This window comes from Bufo bufo, chromosome 6 (genome assembly GCF_905171765.1).
Source record: "Bufo bufo chromosome 6, aBufBuf1.1, whole genome shotgun sequence".
In the NCBI taxonomy this organism is placed as follows: domain Eukaryota; kingdom Metazoa; phylum Chordata; class Amphibia; order Anura; family Bufonidae; genus Bufo; species Bufo bufo.
In genome coordinates this window covers 283,063,752-283,085,225 of record NC_053394.1, presented here as the reverse complement: position 1 = coordinate 283,085,225, position 21,474 = coordinate 283,063,752, and the positions used below count along the sequence as shown (strand labels likewise).

General features: G+C 44.8%; 1 long non-coding RNA gene across 1 annotated transcript in view; it reads left to right on the top strand.

Moving 5' to 3' along the window:
* Positions 1–1,441: 1,441 nt before the first annotated feature.
* LOC121004341 overlaps positions 1,442–21,474 on the top strand; it is a 51,093-nt gene continuing 31,060 nt past the window's right edge. The window contains exon 1 of the long non-coding RNA XR_005779692.1: positions 1,442–1,508. This is a non-coding gene — a long non-coding RNA (uncharacterized LOC121004341). The remainder of the gene's footprint in view (positions 1,509–21,474) is intronic.

Below are 21,474 nucleotides of genomic sequence, written 5' to 3'. Positions count from 1 at the left end.
CAATCTGATTGGCTGGCAGGAAGCTGCTGGCTACAGCAAGTGTGTATGGGAAGTGAGGGAAAGCAGTTTTGGCCTCAGAGAACTGACAGAGGAGCCAGCTTGAGAAGGTCCTCATATTGTAAATGTTTAAACAGCCGTAACTAAGGGAAAAACTCAAGGAAAACAGTAGTATGTGAAGAAACTAAAGATTGCTTTATACATAATGCTGCTGCAGCAGTAACATATGCTAAAACTGATTTTTTTTTATGAAAACATGACAGTTACCCTTTAAACTTTTATATGACTTTTTTCTTTCGAGCTCAGCCATTGGGTTTTTGTTCACCTGTCTTACCAAGGCCCTTCTCTCATAATTACTTACTTTGGTGGTGCAGCCACAGGCTCGGCCTGGCCCACAGGGAAACAGGTGAATCCCCTGGCAGGCCTTGAGCAAGGGTTGTCCCAGTCTCCCACCCATGCACAAGTGCCACATGGAGCAGTAGACTGACTGCACTACATAAGAATAAGCAGCATCTCATCCCGCCTATAGATTATTTAACTACACAGTTGATTATTATAGATGCATTGGTTGGCTGAGATGATGTATATGTACATATGCACACCAAGAAGTATCCTCTTTCCCAGGCATCCGCCTTTTTTAAGGCACTGCAGGGACCCCTTAGTCATCTTGAGCATCTTGCTGCTGCCGCCGCCATATGGGCAGATGGTATTTGCATGTAGCTGTACAGTGTTCACCCCAGTCTGACCCTGGGCAACCAGCTCTAGGAAGAGTCCTGGTTGTTCCAAACTTCTTCCATTTAAGAATTATGGGGGCTACTGTGCTCTTGGGAACTTTCAGTGCAGCAGAAATGTTTTGTACCCTTCTCCAGATCTGTGTCTCCACACAATCCTATCTCTGAGCTCTCCAGGCAGTTCTTTCGTCCTCATGGTTTGGCTTTGCTCTGAAATGCATTGTCAGCTGTGAGACCTTATATAGACAGGGTTGTATCTTTCCAAATCATGTCCATTCAATTGAATTTACTACAGGTGGACTCCAATCAAGGTGCAGGAACCTCTCAAATATGATAAAGAGAAAGTGTCATAGCAAATGGTCTGAATAATTATGTCCATGCAAAATGTTAGTTTTTCCTATTTAATGAATTTGCAGACATTTCGCATTATGGGGTATTGAGTGCAGATTGATGGGGGAAACCTGATTTATTTTGAATTTTAGCACAAGATCACAACTTAACAAAATGTGAAAAAGATAAAAGTCTTTAGATGAAAGGATCTGAAGACTTTTCGAATGCACTATAGGTCTGCTTAGCATTTACAGCATGTTGTCTGAGCTATGATGCAACCAACCTTGATGTATCCGATTGACTTGTAATCTATTAAGCGGACAAAAGCACCAGTAACCAAGCTCTTGTGTCATGTCAAATGGTCATGGGGGGGTGGGGCAGCATCAGGGACCCAAGCAAAGCAGCAGAGGTTGGAGAGGGAAGGAGCCAGGAGCCAGCATCAGGAAGCAGGTTAGTATGCTTCCTTCGCAGGTCTGCCCAGGAGGAAGGTTTGCTAACCCAAAACTCCACCACTCCAAGTACATAACCGCTTTAATCTTTACTTACTATTTTGCATTGACAAAAATACTAACATATTTAATTTGACTACAAAATATTTGCCTCTTTTTTAACCTGACAACACTACAATCAGGCTACATGCACACGACCGGTCCGTTTTTTGCGGTCTGCAAACCGCGGAAGCAGCCCCTGTGCCTTCCGCAATTTGCGGAACTGAACGGGCGTCCCATTGTAGACATGCCTATTCTTGTCCGCAAAACGGACAAGAATAGGACATGCTATATTTTTTTTGCGGGGCCACGGAACGGTGCAAAGGATGCGGACAGCACACGGAGTGCTGTCCACATCTTTTGCGGCCCCATTGAAGTGAATGGGTCCGCATCCGAGCCGCAAAAACTGTGGCTCGGATGCGGACCCAAACAACGGCCGTGTGCATGAGGCCTATTCTAGATTTTTTTGCAGGCATTAAATAGCACTGAACATGACATTGGTCCCGCATCTTGTGCTCTTTTTATTATGTCTTCAGAAAAGCCTACCAGGCTTTAACACAGCCCTGAATCATGTTGTGTAATCCACCTACACACTGCAGCTCTGCCAGCACTTAACCCCATTTTCCGGAGCTCTCCACCCACTTATTCCAGACCTTCACATGACCCTGTGCACCTATACACATTACATTGTTCCCATTTTCCTAATAACAGTGACCTTTGTGCAATTCAGTGAACCAACCACTGTTTGCATTAATCAATGTGACGTAGTATAAAAATATACATTATTCTTTGTGGGTATACTGGGTCGTAGGTGTCATGGACACAATCACACATCATCGCAATGTATTGAATTCTACATACTTGTAATTTCCAAATGACAAACCTCATGATGTGTACTTTTTTTTGTCTCCTATACTGTATAGCTCTACAACCTCAGTCAGTCTCACCCCCTGCTGAATTGTTACAGGAAGCTCTCTGTCTCTCATCCCTCCTCCCCCCCCATTTGGCTTCCTACAAGGCATCAAATAATACTTTATTAGAACCAGATGGAGATTTTGGGATGGGGCGGGGAAATGTAGACACCATTGTAGCAAACTCTGCAATTTTTGTAATTTTCCCTTTTTTCCCATTATCAGCTGCAGACAAGGAGAATGGTATCTGCAGTACACGCATGCATAGACTATTAAATTACAAACAATTTTCTCCTCCATACCTCCCTGCTGTGTCAAGGTATCTTTAAGGAGGAAAAATATGCAGCTGGATGAGGATCTAATTGTTAAAACATATGTTAGCAAAGACAACAAACTAAATCTTTTCTGCCTAAAGGGGGGAAGGTCTGATGCAACAGATTTCCAGCTGCCGCTCAACTGTAGACTGACCCTATCAGCATAGCTGCCATGTGGAACCAAAAAGTGAACTGATGACCTGATCATAGCTAGCGGCCATTAATTCTTTAAAAAAAAGAGAGACATCTTCAATAGGGATGACTTGTGTAAAGAGCCACCAAAAACTTCCAATATTGTTCTGACTACAACCGAACAATTATTGCCTAGTATAAATAAAAATGTTGTTGGAAGATGAACTTTCAGCCCAGTCTGATGTCCAGGGCACTCTGGATCAGGTTTTCATTAAGAATATCTCTAGGTGGTGTAGGGATATCTGTAGGGATAGAATTGGGCACTGCCTGGTTTCCACCAAACTTGACACTTAGAATTGAGGCCAGAAAGTTTAATCTTGGTTTCATCAGACCAGAAAATATTCTCTCTCACAGTCTGAGAATCCTTTAGGTTCTTTCTTGCAAACTCCAGACGGGCTTTCATGTGTCTTTTATTGAGGAGAACTGAAAGAAAAGCAGAAGGAGAGCAGCACTCATCGGTGGGACCATTTTGACAGATAGTTTAATCTGCCTGTGAAAAGGGCTAACCTGGATGGGTTACGCTCGGAGGATAGAGGGTAGCTGGTGCAGCCAAACTTCTTCCCTCAAGGCACAGCGTGCCAAGCAGAAAATGTAGAAGAAAATTTGGATCAGCAGCGGCACAACCAGGAAGGTCCAGGCTTGAAGGTAAGTTTATAGCTTTTATTTATTTATAGTTACCACAGGTTACGCGTTTCTGGGCCGGAATGGTCCCTTCCCCAGAAACGAGTAACCTGTGGAAACTATAAATAAATAAAAGCTATAAACTTACCTTCACGCCTGGACCTTCCTGGTTGCACCGCTGCTGACTAGAGTTGAGCGGACACCTGGATGTTCGGGTTCGACGGGTTCGGCCGAACTTCACAAAAAAGTTTGAGTTCGGGACCCGAACTTGACCCCGAACCCCGAAAGCTTTTGAGTACTAAAATGGCTGTAAAAATGTCATGGAAAGGGCTAGAGGGCTGCAAATGGCATCAAAATGTGGTTAAGAGCATGGCAAGTGCTCTGCAAACAAATGTGGATAGGGAAATTACTTTAAATAACATAAAATACGTAAAAAAAATAGAATAATCTTGATCTGGGAGGACGAGGTCCATATGGAGTAGGAGATTGAGGAGGCAGTGGATGTGGCGTGGCGGTGTAGGTGGAAGGGGCAGTGGAGGAGGACGAGGTAGCCTACACTGCTTTTTGGTTTTAAATGTATTTTTATTTTTTTAAATTAGGGTACAAATTAACAGTTGAATGGAAAACTATTTAGCGTACTAGGTATATAACACTATTAACTGCCTGAATAAAGTAAGTTTAAAAACATTTTATTAAATAAATATCAAATAAAAGTTGGTTCTCCACCACATTCAAAAATCAGGCTGGTGGTGCGAGTTAGAGTCTGGAATCTCGTATGAATATGTACCAGCTCTACAAAACTCACACCCCCACAAATATCTCAGTGAAGAGTATAGGGGCTGAAGAAAGCGCACACATAAAGTGGCGTGATGGGAGTCCAGGCCACTACACTGGGTCTGTACTACTACACTACGTGACTCCAATATAGATTGGAGTACAAAGTACAACCACTGGTGGTATGATTTAAATGGACCCCCACGCCCACTAAGTAAGCGGCTCACTATTGGTTTATTAAACTACTACTGAACATAACAAGGCGCTCTGCCGCTATTGCGCGGTATTTCCTCAGGAGCAACAGCAACCTAATCATAGAGGGCACTGTTCAGGTTCAAGTGCATCACAGAGTGCCTTGTTATGTTCAGTAGTAGTTTAATAAACCAATAGTGAGCCGCTTACTTAGTGGGGGTGGGGGTCCATTTAAATCATACCACCAGTGGTTGTACTTTGTACTCCAATCTATATTGGAGTCATGTAGTGTAGTAGTACAGACCCAGTATAGTGGCCTGGACTCCCATCACGCCACTTTATGTGTGGGCTTTCTTCAGCCCCTATACTCTTCACTGAGATATTTGTGGGGGGGGGGGGGGGGAGTTTTGTAGAGCTGGTACATATTCATATGAGATTCCAGACTCTAACTCGCACCACCAGCCTGATTTTTGAATGTGGTAGAGAACCAACTTTTATTTGATATTTAATAAAATGTTTTTAAACGTACTTTATTCAGGCAGTTAATAAATTAGGGTACACCCCAAAACATTGGGAAATATAACCTGTGATAACCCCCTCCAGTCGTGCTAAACACACATTCAGACAATACACTAGCTGCAGGGCAGGCCAGCACCTCCAAGGTGTAAAGGGCAAATGTTTTTTTACCTGTCTACTAGGTAGAGCAGTGGTATATCACACCCAAAAATTTGTGAATTTCACCCGAATATGCAACAGACAAATTAGTGATTTTTTTTTACCTGTCTACTAGGTAGAGCAGGGGTATATCACACCTAAAAATTGGTGAATTTCATACTAAAATGTAACAGACAAATTAGTGATTTTTTTTTTATCTGTCTACTAAGTAGAGCAGTGGTATATCACACCCAAAAATTTGTGAATTTCACACGAAAATGTAACAGACAAATTAGTGAAATGACATAAAATAAAATACGTACAAAAAAAAACAACTTGATTTATAAGGTGGAGGTCCATATGGAGTAGGAGTTTGAGGAGGCGGTGGACGTAGCGATGTAGGTGGAAGCGACGGTGGAGGAGGACGAGGTAGCCAACACTGGTTTTTGTTTTTAATATATATTTTTTTTATTAGGGTACACTTCAAAGTGTGAAATATCCAAAATACAAGAATGAGCAATTGCGCTGTAGTATAACAATGGCTGGTTAAGGCCGGTATACATGTCTATTCTGCACAAAGTACGGACAAGTCCTGTGGGATCCATGCCTGGTTAATTTCAGTGAACGTAAGCTTGTCCGCATTGGCTGTGGACAGGCAGCTGCGCTTGTCTGTGATAACGCCCCCTGCCATGCTAAACACACGTTCAGATAATACACTGGCTGCAGGGCAGGCCAGCACCTCCAAGGCATAAAGGGCAAGCTCAGGCCATGTGCCCAATTTGGAGACCCAGAAGTTGAAGGGGGCAGACCCATCAGTCAGTATGTGTAGGTGTGTGCACACATACTGCCCCACCATGTCGCACGTCACCGTGATGTCCACGATCCATTTGGATATCTTCTCTATCAACTTTCAATGTTCTTTTCTGAGCCTACCATGTTGATCACGGTTATCAGCGAATCAGGGTTCCACTCCGGAGAGGGAGCGTGAGAAAGAGAGACCACATCCAAGGGAGATCAATGGATGAAATTTAATTGTGATCGAGCGGAAATATGGGAAAAGTTATTAAAGCAGAAAAATTGAAGGAAAGGAGGGTGCGCGCGGCAATTACCCACTCCCGACTTGGGGAGGTAGTGACGATAAATAACAATACAGGACTCTTAAGATGCCCTGTTATTGGAATGATTAATTAAAAAATTATAGGGAATGTCACTGGGGTATTTAGGATTTGGAAACGTTAGACAGGAGAGGCCCTGCTGCCGCTTTGTTGACTCTAGATAACTTCTGCCAGATCGCACGTCACCGTGACGTCCACGATCCATTTGGATATCTTCTCTATCAACTTTCGATGTTCTTTTCTGAGCCTACCATCTTGATGACGGTTATCGGCGAATCAGGGTTCCACGCCAGAGAGGGAGCGTGAGAAAGAGAGACCACATCCAAGGGAGGTAAATTTTTTGAAATAAAATATGATCAAGTGGAAAAGTGGGACAAATTATTGAAGTGCAAATGTGGGACAAGTTATTAAGCATTGATTGAAAGGAGGGGGCGCGCATCAATTAAAGAAGAATTTTTGAAATTGAATTCCTTGTCACCTATGCAGAGCAGGGGTTTTGTATACGGCAAAATTGGTAAAATGTCACCTTGTAACAGACGATTTTTTAAAATTTAGGTCCCTATCACCTATGCAGAGTAGGGGTTTAATCACTGCAAAAATGGTCAAATGTCACCCAAGAATGTAACATAAGAATGTTTTTTTACCTGTCTACTAGGTAGAGCAGTGGTATATCACACCCAAAAATTTGTGAATTTCACCCGAATATGCAACAGACAAATTAGTGATTTTTTTTTACCTGTCTACTAGGTAGAGCAGGGGTATATCACACCTAAAAATTGGTGAATTTCATACTAAAATGTAACAGACAAATTAGTGATTTTTTTTTATCTGTCTACTAAGTAGAGCAGTGGTATATCACACCCAAAAATTTGTGAATTTCACACGAAAATGTAACAGACAAATTAGTGAAATGACATAAAATAAAATACGTACAAAAAAAAACAACTTGATTTATAAGGTGGAGGTCCATATGGAGTAGGAGTTTGAGGAGGCGGTGGACGTAGCGATGTAGGTGGAAGCGACGGTGGAGGAGGACGAGGTAGCCAACACTGGTTTTTGTTTTTAATATATATTTTTTTTATTAGGGTACACTTCAAAAGAGTGTGAAATATCCAAAATACAAGAATGAGCAATTGCGCTGTAGTATAACAATGGCTGGTTAAGGCCGGTATACATGTCTATTCTGCACAAGGTACGGACAAGTCCTGTGGGATCCATGCCTGGTTAATTTCAGTGAACGTAAGCTTGTCCGCATTGGCTGTGGACAGGCAGCTGCGCTTGTCTGTGATAACGCCCCCTGCCATGCTAAACACACGTTCAGATAATACACTGGCTGCAGGGCAGGCCAGCACCTCCAAGGCATAAAGGGCAAGCTCAGGCCATGTGCCCAATTTGGAGACCCAGAAGTTGAAAGGGGCAGACCCGTATCTCAGTACGTGTAGGCGTGTGCACACATACTGCTCCACCATGTTGCTGAAATGCTGCCTCCTGCTAAGACGTTCCATATCAGCTGGTGGTTCTGGTTGTTGTGGCGTGCTGACAAAGCTTTTCCACATTTTGGCCATGCTAACCCTGCCTTCTGAGGTGCTGGCGGTGCCCTAGCTGCATTGGCGAACTCTTCCTACTCCTCTACCTTTGTCTTGTGCTTCAACTGTGCCCCTGTTGTCAGGTGGGAATGCCACCAAGAGCGCGTCTACCAGCGTGCGCTTGTACTCGCGCATCTTACGATCACGCTCCAGTGAGGGAATTAAGGACAGTACGTTGTCCTTGTAACGGGGATCCAGCAGCGTGGCCACCCAGTAATCAGCACAAGTTAGAATGTGGGCAACTCGGCGGTCGTTGCGGAGACACTGCAGCATGTAATCGCTCATGTGTGCCAGGCTGCCCAGAGGCAACGAAAAGCTGTCCTCTGTGGGAGGTGTATCGTCTGTGTCCTCCCCAGCCACGCACCAGTGATGGCCATGAGCTGGTTTGGGTGCCACCCTGCTGTGAACATGGTTCCTCCTCCTCCATCTCCTCCTCCTCCTCCAGAACTGTGCCCTGCCTGGACAATTGTGTACCTGGCGTTTGTGGGTGCAGGAACCCACCCTCGGAGCCACTTGTTAATGACTGGCTGGAAACCCTATGAAATTATCCCTCTTCCTCCTCCTGTGCCACACCCTCTTCCATCATCGCCAGCGTTTTTTCAAGGAGGCATAGAAGTGGCATAGTAACGCTGAGAATGGCGTTATCGGCACTGACCATGTTGGTGGAGTACTCAAAACAGTGCAACAAGGAACACAGTTCAAGCATGGAGGCCCAGTCATTGGTGGTGAAGTGGTGCTGTTCCGCAGAGCGACTCACCAGTGCGTGCTGCAGCTGAAACTCCACTATCGCCTGCTGCTGCTCGCACAGTCTGGCCAGCATGTGCAAGGTGGATTCCACCTTGTGGGCACGTCGCATATGAGGCGGTGAGTTGAAAGGCCGAAGTTACGCTGCAGCGCTGAGAGGCGTGCAGCAGCAGGGTGAGAACGCCGAAAGCGCGCACAGACGGCCCGCACTTTATGCAGCAGCTCTGACATATCGGGGTAATTTTTAAGGAATCTCTGCACCACCAAATTCAGCACATGTGCCAGGCAAGGGATGTGCGTCAAATCGGCTAGCTCCAGAGCTGCTACGAGATTTCGCCCATTATCGCACACCACCAGGCCGGGCTTGAGGCTCACTGGCACCAACCACTCATCGGTCTGTTGCTCAAGGCCCATCCACAGCTCCTGCGCGGTGAGGGGTTTGTCCCCCAAACAGATACGTTTTAAAACTGCCTGCTGTCGTTTACCCCTGGCTGTGCTCAAGTTGGTGGTGAAGGTGTTACGCTGACCGGATAAGGAGTCGGTAGAGGATGAGGAAGCGGAGTAGGAGGAGGAAGCAACAGGAGGCAAACTGAAGTGCCCTGCAATCCTCGATGGTGGAAGGACATGCGCCAAACTGCTATCTGCCTCAGGCCCAGCCGCCACTGCATTTACCCAGTGTGCTGTTATGGAGATATAACGTCCCTGACCATGCTTACTGGTCCACGTATCCGTAGTGAGGTGCACCACAGATGGCGTTGCGCACTGCACACCTGATTTTGCCCCCCACTTGGTTGTGCAGGGAAGGGATGGCACGCCTGGAAAAGTAGTGGCGGCTGGGGACGACGTACTGTGGAACAGCTCCAGTGTTTGGGAGATGGAGAGCTGAACGCTTCCGTGGGACATTGTGGAGATGCTTGGTGACCCAGATAGTGGTGTTGCTGGCAGATCCTCTGTTTGCGGGGTGGCAGGTGGCACTGTCACTCCAGAGGTGGATGAAGAGGCCGAGACTGCACCAGAAGAGGAAGCAGGAGGAGCCAGAGTCCTTTCTTGGTTTTTGAGGTGTCTACTCCACTGCAGCTCGTGCTTTGCACTTAAATGGCTGGTCATGCAGGTTGTGCTTAGGTTGAGAACGTTTATGCCTTGCTTCAAGCTTTGATTGCACAGCGTGCAAACCACTCGTATCTTGTCGTCAGCACATTGTCTGAAGAACTGCCACGCCAGGGAACTCCTTGGAGCTGGCTTTGGTGTGCTCGGTCCCTTGCTGTGGTGGGCAGTAGCAGGCGTACTGTCTAGGGGACGGCCGCTCCGCTTTTGCACCCTGCTCCCTCTTCTGCTGTGCTGGTGGCTCTGCGCGACCACCGCCTCTTCCTCCGAATTACACAAGTAACTCGCATGACCTTGATTCCATGTGGGGTCGAGGACCTCATCGTCCTCCACATCATCTTCCACCCAGTCTTCACCCCTGCCCTCCTTGTCGGTTTTCACACTTTCGAAAGCCCCAGCAGTTGGCACCTGTGCTTCGTCATCATCCGAGATGTGCTGCTATGGTCCTCCCATGTACTCATCTTGAAACATAAGTGGTTGGGCATCGGTGCACTCAATCTCTTCCACTTCTGGGGCAGGGCTAGGTGGATGGCCCTGGGAAACCCTGCTAACAGAGTCAGCAAAAAGCAGAAGAGACTGCTGCATGACTTGTGGCTCAGACTGCTTGGCTGATTTGCAAGGGGGTGAGGTGAAAGACTGATGGACATCCGCTACAGGTGCCAACTCTGATCTTTCGCCAGGAGACTGGGTGGGAGACAATGTAAAGGAACTGGGGGCACTGTCAGCAACCCAATCTACTATCGCCTGTACTTGTTCTTGCCTCACCATTCATAGAGCTGCATTAGGCCCGACCAAATACCGCTGAAGGTTCTGTCGCCTACTCGCACCTGAGGAAGGTGTTTCACTTGTGCGTGTAGTTGGCACAGATCGACCACGACCTCTCCCTGCAACAGAAGCTCCACCAGCAGCACCACGACAGGGGCCACGTCCCTCATTTGACGCTCTCCTCATATTTCTCAAATTTAGGATCTTGCCCAAAATGGGTGTTTTTTTAATACCAGAATAGCACAGCAGTATGTAAAGGGTGTATCTCACAATGACAGATGCAGCAAAGACTGCAAATTTAGATTTTTGCCCTAAATATATATTTTTTTCAATTACAGAATAGCACAGCAGTATCTAAAGGGTGTATCTCACAAAGACATATGCAGCAAAGGCTGAAAAATTAAGATTTTTGCCCTAAATGGGTGTTTTATTAATACCAGAATAGCACAGCAGTATCTAAAGCGAGTATCTCACACGTACTGATGCAGACAAGGCCGCAAATTAAGATTTTTGCCCAAAATGGGTGTTTATTTAATACCAGAATAGCACAGCAGTATGTAAAGGGTGTATCTCACAATGACAGATGCAGCAAAGGCTGCAAAATTAAGATTTTTGCCCTAAATAGTTTTGTTTTATTATTGCAGAATAGAACAGTATCTAAAGGATGTATTTCACAATGACATATGCAGCAAAGGCTGCAAAATTAAGATTTTTGCCCTAAATGGGTGTTTTTTTAATACCAGAATAGCACAGCAGTATCTAAAGCGTGTATCTCACATGTACAGATGCAGACAAGGCCGCAAATTAAGATTTTTGCCCAAAATGTTTTTTGTTTTTTTTAATAACAGAATAGAACAACAGTATCTAACGTGTGTATCTCACAATGACAGATGCAGCAAAGGCTGCAAAATTAAGATTTTTGCCCTAAATGGGTGTTTTATTTATTGCAGAATAGAACAACAGTATCTAAAGGGTGTATTTCACAATGACATATGCAGCAAAGTATGAAGTATGCAGCAAGAAAAAGTATGTGAACCCTTTGGAATGATATGGATTTCTGCACAAATTGGTCATAAAATGTTATCTGATCTTGATCAAAGTCACAGCAATAGACAATCACAGTCTGCCTAAACTAATAACACACAAAGAATTAAATGTTACCTTGTTTTTATTGAACACATCATGTAAACATTCACAGTGCAGGTGGAAAAACTATGTGAACCCCTAGACTACTGACATCTCCAAGAGCTAATTCGAGTGAGGTGTCAGCCAACTGGAGTCCAATCAATGAGATGAGATTGGAGGTGTTGGTTACAGCTTCCCTGCCCTATAAAAAACACACACCAGTTCTGGGTTTGCTTTTCACAAGAAGCATTGCCTGATGTGAATGATGCCTCGCACAAAAGAGCTCTCAGAAGACCTACGATTAAGAATTGTTGACTTGCATAAAGCTGGAAAGGGTTATAAAAGTATCTCCAAAAGCCTTGCTGTTCATCAGTCCACGGTAAGACAAATTGTCTATAAATGGAGAAAGTTCAGCACTGCTGCTACTCTCCCTTGGAGTGGCCGTCCTGTAAAGATGACTGCAAGAGCACAGCGCAGACTGCTCAATGAGGTGAAGAAGAATCCTAGAGTGTCAGCGAAAGACTTACAAAAGTATCTGGCATATGCTAACATCCCTGTTAGAAAATCTACGATACGTAAAACACTAAACAAGAATGGATTTCATGGGAGGATACCACAGAGGAAGCCACTGCTGTCCAAAAAATACATTGCTGCACGTTTACAGTTTGCACAAGAGCACCTGGATGTTCCACAGCAGTACTGGCAAAATATTCTGTGGACAGATGAAACCAAAGTTGAGTTGTTTGGAAGAAACACACAACACTATGTGTGGAGAAAAAGAGGCACAGCACACCAACATCAAAACCTGATCCCAACTGTGAAGTATGGTGGTGGGGGCATCATGTTTTGGGGCTGCTTTGCTGCGTCAGGGCCTGGATGGATTGCTATCATCGAAGGAAAAATGAATTCCCAAGTTTATCAAGACATTTTGCAGGAGAACTTAAGGCCATCTGTCCACCAACTGAAGCTCAACAGAAAATGGGTGTTGCAACAGGACAAAGACCCAAAGCATAGAAGCAAATCAACAACAGAATGGCTTAAACAGAAGAAAATATGCCTTCTGGAGTGGCCCAGTCAGAGTCCTGACCTCAACTTGATTGAGATGCTGTAGCATAACCTCAAGAAAGCGATTCACACCAGACATCCCAAGAATATTGCTGAACTGAAACAGTTCTGTAAAGAGGAATGGTCAAGAATTACGCCTGACCGTTGTGCACGTCTGATCTGCAACTACAGGAAACGTTTGGTTGATGTTATTGCTGCCAAAGGAGGTTTAACCAGTTATTAAATCCAAGGGTTCACATACTTTTTCCACCTCCACTGTGAATGTTTACATGGTGTGTTCAATAAAAACATGGTAACATTTAATTCTTTGTGTGTTATTAGTTTAAGCAGACTGTGATTGTCTATTGTTGTGACTTAGATGAAGATCAGATCACATTTTATGACCAATTTGTGCGGAAATCCATATCATTCCAAAGGGTTCACATACTTTTTCTTGCAACTGTAGGTGTTTTTTTAATACCAGAATAGCACAGCAGTATCTAAAGCGTGTATCCCACACATACAGAGGCAGACAAGGCCGCAAATTAAGATTTTTGCCCAAAATGGGTATTTTTTTTTTTATAACAGTATAGAACAACAGTATCTAACGTGTGTATCTCACAATGACAGATGCAGCAAAGGCTGGAAAATTAAGATTTTTGCCCAAAATGGGTGTTTATTTAATACCAGAATAGCACAGCAGTATGTAAAGGGTGTATCTCACAATGACATATGCAGCAAAGGCTGCAAAATTAAGGTTTATGCCCTAAATGGGTGTTTTTTTAATAGCAGAATAGAACTACAGTATCTAAAGGGTGTATCTCACACGTACAGATGCAGACAAGGTTTCAAAATTAAGATTTTTGCCATAAAAATGGGTGTTTTTTTTAATACCAGAATAGCACAGCAGTATCTAAAGCGTGTATCTCACACGGACAGATGCAGACAAGGCCTCAAATTAAGTATTTTGCCCTAAATGGGTGTTTTTTAAAACCCAGAAAATTATTGAGGTATTTAAAGCTTGTTTTAACAATAACGGATGCAGCAAAGGCTGCAATATTAAGTACTTTGGCCAAAGTATATAACACTTGAATTTGACACGTACAGATGCAGACAAGGCCGCAAATTTATTATTTTGCCCAAAATGGGTGTTTTTTGAATAACAGAATATGACAGCAGTATATAATGCTTGAATTTCACATGTACAGATGCAGCAAGGGCTGTAAAATTGTGTATTTTTGTCACAACTGTGACTGATCCAGACAGGTCTTGGAGGAGAAGGTCGCAGCGACTTGCTACTCGCGATAGCTTGTGAGTTTGCTCCGTGGTTCAGGGTATGTCATCTGGGTTTTGCCTTGTGAACCTTTTTGTCCTGACTGGGAGTTTGTAGGCATCCTTCTCAGGTGAGTCCTGTCTGCCACTCCCAGCTACTATATTAGTTTCACTTTCACTTGCAGTCATTGCCAGATATAGTCCTTACTTCCAGTGCTACTCTGACCTTGGAAGGAGATCGTTTGATGGTGTTGCTGTGGAGCTCTTGTCCTGCGTGGACTGTCGTGTTTGGGATCGCCTTCTCTGCTCGTGACTGGATAAGTCTATCTCTGCTGTTGTTTGTTTATTGCTGTCTTCCCCTGTTGTTTTCCTAGACGTGAGTGATGGTGACTAGCGCTTCCCATCGGCCTTTCCCCAGTCCAGTCTTGTTAGGGCGACTGAGGGTTTAAGCATCCTGCTCGCCGCACGGGTTCACACCCCGTCTAGGGTATCAGGGCAGACAGGTGCTAGCTTAGGGTTAGTCAGGGGTGGCCATTCTATTTCCCATCCGTAGATAAGGGTCCCCCTTCCCCTCCGTCTGGTGCGACACGACTGCTGCTGGGATAGCGGTCGTGACAGTATATCTGGCCTTTTAAAAAAGAAAAAAAAAAAAAGTGACATTTCTTTTTTTTTTTTTCTTTTTTGCTTGCTGTTTTGCTTTGTATTTTGTCTGTTCCACTATGGATCTGGTTTCGGTTTTGGCGAAACAATTACAGGGGTTATCCCTTGAAGTGGCAGGATTAAAAGCAACAGTGCTGCAGCAGCAATCCTTGGGTTCCACCGTTGCTACGGGAAACCAAGGTACTCCTGAGCCAAAAGTGGCTTTACCTGATAGGTTCTCTGGAGGGAGAGACCAATTTATAACCTAAAGAGAAGCTTGCAAATTGTTCTTCAGGTTACGCCCTAGATCCTCCGGCGGTGAGGAACAACGGGTGGGCATTGTAATTTCTCTCCTGCAAGGAGATCCGCAGGCTTGGGCTTTCTCACTACCATCAGACTCTCCGGGCTTACGATCAGTGGAGGAGTTTTTTGAAGCCCTGGGTCTCGTATATGATGACCCGGACAGGGTCTCACTGGCTGAGTCTAAGCTACGTAGACTTCGGCAAGAGAACCGGTCTGCTGAACTATATTGTTCCGAATTCCGTAGGTGGGCTACTGATACGTTATGGAACGACTCGGCCCTTAGGAGTCAGTTCTGCCAGGGGTTGTCTGAAAAATTAAAAGACGTGCTGGCGGTATACGAGGTCCCTGGGTCTCTTGAGGCTGCTATGTCTCTGTCCATAAGAATCGACAGACGACTCAGGGAGAGACTATTAAATTTTACGGAGGCCTCTATAGGGCAGGTTATGGTCCAGTCGAACCAATGCAAATAGGGGGCGCCACTAGACGGGTGAATCCTTCTAAGTTCCGCCGTAGGTCAGAGGTTTGTTTTCGTTGTGGGGGGAGGGGTCATTTTGTAAAGGTTTGTCCCTCAGAACCCAAGAGACCACAAACAAAGGAGCCGCCGGAAAACTAGAGTCCCCAGATTGTGCAGAGGAGAACAGTCTGGGCGTATTCATTTCCTCCATACGCATGTCTCAGTTTTTGTTGTCCGCTACCGTTGAGGCGGGCAATAAAACTGAGATCTGTTCAGTCTTTTTGGACAGTGGGGCGGCGGTCAACTTGGTGGATTCACGGTTTGCTCAGGCTCTGGGTTTTACTCCGGAACCGGTATGCAGAACTATTCCTGTGTTTGCCATCGACTCCTCCCCTCTTACTCAGAGAGAGTTAACTCAGATCATCCATAATATCCATCTGCAGGTAGGGGACCTCCAGAAAGAGCATATCTCTTGTTATGTCCTGGACGGTCTTCCGGCTCCTATGGTATTGGGGCTTCCCTGGCTGGTGACTCACAATCCAGTGGTGGATTGGCAGGCCGGGGAGATTGTGGAGTGGAGTGAACATTGTAAGGACAACTGCTTGAGTAGTAGGTGCTCTACACTCTCTGTAACATCTTTACCTGCCTTTCTGTCAGATTTTATGGATGTGTTCTCTGAGAAGGGTTGTCAGGGGTTACCACCTCATCGTCCATATGATTGCCCGATTAATCTATTACCTGGGGCAAAACTACCTAAAACCCAGTTATACAATCTTTCCGGCCCGGAGAGGAAGGCTATGAAAGATTATATTTCGGAGAGTTTGGCTAAGGGACACATCAGACCCTCTTCTTCACCTGTGGCTGCAGGGTTCTTTTTCGTTAAAAAGAAAGATGGGGGCCTACGTCCTTGCCTGGATTTCCGGGAATTAAACCGGATAACTATCCGAGATCCCTATCCTCTTCCTCTCATTCCCGACCTCTTTAATCAGGTTGCTGGTGCTAAATGGTTCTCCAAAATGGATCTCAGAGGAGCCTATAACCTGGTTCGCATCAAAGAGGAGGATGAGTGGAAGACGGCTTTTAATACTCCGGAAGGGCATTATGAAAATCTGGTCATGCCATTTGGTCTTACTAATGCGCTTTCAATTGCAGTTCTGATTAAAGTTTTTTTCCTATTCTCTCCCTCACAGCAGCAGCATCCTATTCCTACACTAAGCACAGCAGAGTGACGTGCAGCGCTACATGACTCCAGCTTATATAGAGGCTGGGTCACATGCTGCACTGACCAATCACAGCCATGCCATTAGTAGGCATGGCTGTGATGGCTTCTAAGGGCACAGAGTTAAACGCTTGTTGATTGGCTGCTCTGCAGCCTTTCAAAAAGCACCATTAACTCGCCGAACACCGAACCCGAACTTTTACTGAAATGTTCGGGTTCGGGTCCGGGGTCCAAAAATCCTAAAGTTCGGTACGAACCTGAACTTTACAGTTCGGTTTCGCTCAACCCAACTGCTGACCTGAATTTTATTCTACATTTTATCTAACATAAAGTCCAGATTGGTGGAGTGCTGCAGTGATGGTTGATCTTCTGGAAATTTCTCCCATCTGCACACAGGATCTTTGGAGCTCAGTCAGGAGTAACCATTACGATCTTGGTCATCTCCCCTGAATTACTTAGTTTGGAGGAGCGGCCAGCTCTAGGGGGAGTCCTGGTTGTTACAAACTTTTTCCATTAACCCCTTCAAGACAGAGACATTTTTCACCCTCCTGCCCAGTCCATTTATTGCAAATCTAACATGTGTCACTTGTGGTAATAACTTTGGAGCGTTTTTACTTATCCAAGCCATTCTGAGATTGTTTTCTCGCGAAACATTGTACTTCATGACAGTGGTAAATATGAGTTGATATACACTGCCTCTCCAAAACAAAAAAGTCGCCACCTGGATTTAACTAAGCAAATAGTTATGAGCCTCCTATTGGATAATTACTACATGGGCGATTATCTTTCAGCTGGCAATAAGTTATTTAACCCCAACTGGTGCAATGAGTTGCTTCTCATTTCTTAAACAACCATGTCGAAAGACACATCTCGAAGTCGTGGAAAAGATGTTAGTCTGTTTGAGAAGGGTCAAATCATTGGCATGCATCAAGCAGAGAAAACCTCTAAGGAAATTGCAGAAACTACTAAAATTGGGTTAAGAACTGTCTAATGCATTATTAACCTCTTCAGGACACAGGGCGTACAGGTACGCCCTTTTGTCCTGGTACTTAAGGACACAGGGCGTACCTGTATGCCCTGTGTATTTCTGATCACCGCCGCGCGGCGGGCGGTGATCAGAACCCGGTGCCTGCTCAAATCATTGAGCAGGCACCTCGGCTAAATGCCTGGGGGGGGGTCCCGTGATCGTCAATTCAGACCTGCGGTTTGCGGCTTTTACCTATTGCGGCAGCGGGCGGTGCCATCGGGTCCCCATGCGGCTGTAGGGGAGATCCAATGGCATGGAAGGCAGCGCGATGTCTAAGGAAGGCATCGCGCTGCCTTCCTGTGACGTGCCTGTGAGATCCAGCCCCCTGGATCTCACAGGCCGGAAGCTGTATGAGTAATACACACAGTATTACTCATACAGCCAATGCATTCCAATACAGAAGTATTGGAATGCATTGTAAAGGATTAGACCCCCAAAAGTTCAAGTCCCAAAGTGGGACAAAAAATAAATTTAAAAAAAAGTTGAAAAAATAAAGTGAAAAAAAAGTTGAAAAAATAAAGTTTTCCCCCCAAAAAATTTCAAGTAAAAATAAACAAAAACGTCATTTTCCCCAAATAAAGTTAAAAAAATTTGGTAAAAAATAGGGAGAAGGGGCGTGGCTTGGCCACTGAGAGGAATGGCCGCCTGATCTTAGAGCTCCTGCACCAGAGCGACCACAATTGAGCTTCCCAGAGCTTACACCACCCTCTCCGTTACCCGACTACCCTGGGCAGAAGCTGGACATCATACCCGATAACATGGGGAGGTCCAAAAGACAACTGCCTAAAATGCAAAGCGGGAATCTAGACGGCTTCTTTGAGAGAGGCCCGGCTAAAGATGGCGCCGGATCACACAGCGGCACTTACCCGCCGTCGCCCTGCAGCAGCGTCTCGCCGAAACACAGCTCACCTTCACACTCACCTCCTCCGGAGCCCGAGGTCTTTTCTCTGAACGAGGCAGAGTTCCCTTCGCTCCCTCCGACTCCAGGCGAGTTCCAGGCCTTGGAGACCACAGGTCCAGAAAATGGCGCCGCAGCAAGCTTAAGCTACTCACCCTCGGCTAGTCCTCAAAAGCAGAGACCGAGACTGGAATCCTCCACACATCAAGAGGTCAGTACTGCAACATGGGTGATACCAGCAGAGACTTCCCATGTAGCCCCTATACTTACATATCAAACCTCTGATAAGCCACTCTGTGAAGATTCCATAAAAAATATGCTCCTTGTACTGCACCAGTCACTACGTGCAGACATAGCAGAGATGATTAACTCCTTAGCTGCCAAAGTTAAGGAAAATGAAAGCAAGGTAGCTCATTTGGAAAGTAAAATGGCTGAATTTGCGGCCTCACAAAATAATATTATAGATGCACACAATGATTTGGCAGATGAACTTGAATCTCTAAAGTACAAAATCGCAGATATGGAAGATCGTTCCAGGAGGAACAATGTGAAATTCCGGGGTATACCAGAGGATGTGGCTCCCAGAGACCTACAAACATATCTCAAAAGTCTATTTAAATCGCTTTTGCCGAAAATACCTGTTCCTGATATGATCATAGACAGAGCTCACAGGATTCCTAAGCCAGCTCATCTAAGCGCGGACGTCCCAAGAGACACCTTAGCCTGCATCCATTTTTTCCACACAAAAGAGGCCTTGATGTTAGCGGCCAGAAACTGCGATCAGTTACCTGCTCCTTTTCAATCAGTCAGGCTGTTTGCTGATTTATCTATGGCGACGCTAAGGCAAAGAAGAGAGCTGCAACCTGTTACTCTCGCCCTCAGAGATAATGACATTCAATACAAATGGGGATACCCACAGAAACTCCTTATACGGAAGGATGGCAAAACTCATGTGGTGAAATCAGTTGAAGAAGGGCAAAATCTCCTCCAATTATGGGACATTCGGTTCTCTGTAGGAAGACGCGGAAATCATCGGCGAAATGACCCCCTTACTTCCTCTAGTATAAGGGACACTTGATTCCTCTAATAGGATCAAAATTGATGGGAGTTATAAATATCCCATAAAATGTCTTGCTACTTATTTTAGATGAGTTAAGGGAACGGTTGTGAATAATTGCACTAACTTTGAGGGATTTTATATATTTTCCCATTATTATCTAGGTGCAGTATACCTGAGTGAATACCTAAACCGGTTGTGCCTTCCCTCAGCCTCTCTTGTGGACTTACGCCTCCTAAACCACACAATCGGGCAAAACCGCCTGATATTGTAATAATATCCTTTCTTTCCCTGTTGTGTTTATCCCTCTGTAACTTTTTCTTTATTTATTGTTCATTTACCATTTAATGCATTAGACTCACCTGGCAAGTTTATTTCTGGTGGATATCAGTTCCGCCCTACATGTGGCGGCTTACATCGAAAATGTATGTTCTTATTGAGTGGCTGCGTCCACCTTATTGTATCTTTTTACATATTATGCCACATTATTTTCTCCTATTTTCTTGAAAATCTTAATAAAAACAATTGATTCAAAAAATAGGGAGAAAAAAAAAAGTATACATATTAGGTATCGACCGGCTCTATAAACATATCACATGACCTAACCCCTCAGATGAACACTGTAAAAAATAAAAACTGTGCTAAATAAACCATTTTTTTGTCACCTTACATCACAAAAAGTACAACAGCAAGCGATCAAAAAGGCGTTTGCCCCACCAAAATAGTACCAATATAACTGTCACCTCATCCCGCAAAAAAGGAGCCCCTACCTGAGACAATCGCCCAAAAAATAAAAAAAACTATGGCTCAGAATATGTAGACACTAAAACATCATTTTTTTGTTTTAAAAAAGCTGTTATTGTGTAAAACTTACATAAATAAAAAAAAAGTATACATATTAGGTATCGCTGCGTCCATATCGACCGGCTCTATAAAAATATCACATGACCTAACCCCTCAGATGAACACCGTAAAAAATAAAAAATAAAAACTGTGCTAAATAAACCATTTTTTTGTCACCTTACATCACAAAAAGTGGAATAGCAAGCGATCAAAAAGTCACACGCACCCCAGAATAGTGCCAATAAAACCGTCATCTCATCCCGCAAAAATCCTACCCTACCCAAGGTAATCGCCCAAAAACTGAAAAAATTATGGCTCTCAGACTATGGAAACACTAAAACATGATTATTTTTTGCTTCAAGAATGAAATCATTGTGTAAAACTTACATAAATAAATAAAAAGTATACATATTAGGTATCGCCACGTCCATATCGACCGGCTCTATAAAAATATCACATGATCTAACCTGTCAGCTATTTCTTGTAAGGCTACTTTCACACTAGCGTTCAGGTGTCCGCTCGTGAGCTCCGTTTGAAGGGGCTCACGAGCGGTCCTGAACGCAGCCGCCCGGCCGCAATGCATTCTCAATGGAGGCGGATCCATTGAGAATGCATCCGCCTGCCAGCGCTCAGCCTCCGCTCCGCTCAGTGAGCGGACACCTGAACGCTGCTTGCAGCGTTCGGGTGTCCGCCTGGCCGTGCGGAGGCGAGCGGATCCGTCCAGACTTACAATGTAAGTCAATGGGGACGGATCCGCTTGAAGAAGACACCAAATGGCTCAATCTTCAAGCGGATCCGTTCCCCATTGACTTACAATGCAAAGTCTGAACGGATCCGCTCAGGCTACTTTCATACTTAGAAAATTTTCTAAGTTTTAATGCAGACGGATCCGTTCTGAACGGATGCGAACGTCTGCATTATCGGAGCGGATCCGTCTGATGAAACATCAGACGGATCCGCTCCGAACGCTAGTGTGAAAGTAGCCTTATCTTGCCTCACAAAAAGTGTAATATAGAGCAACCAAAAATCATATGTACCCTAAACTAGTACCAACAAAACTTCCACCCTATCCCGT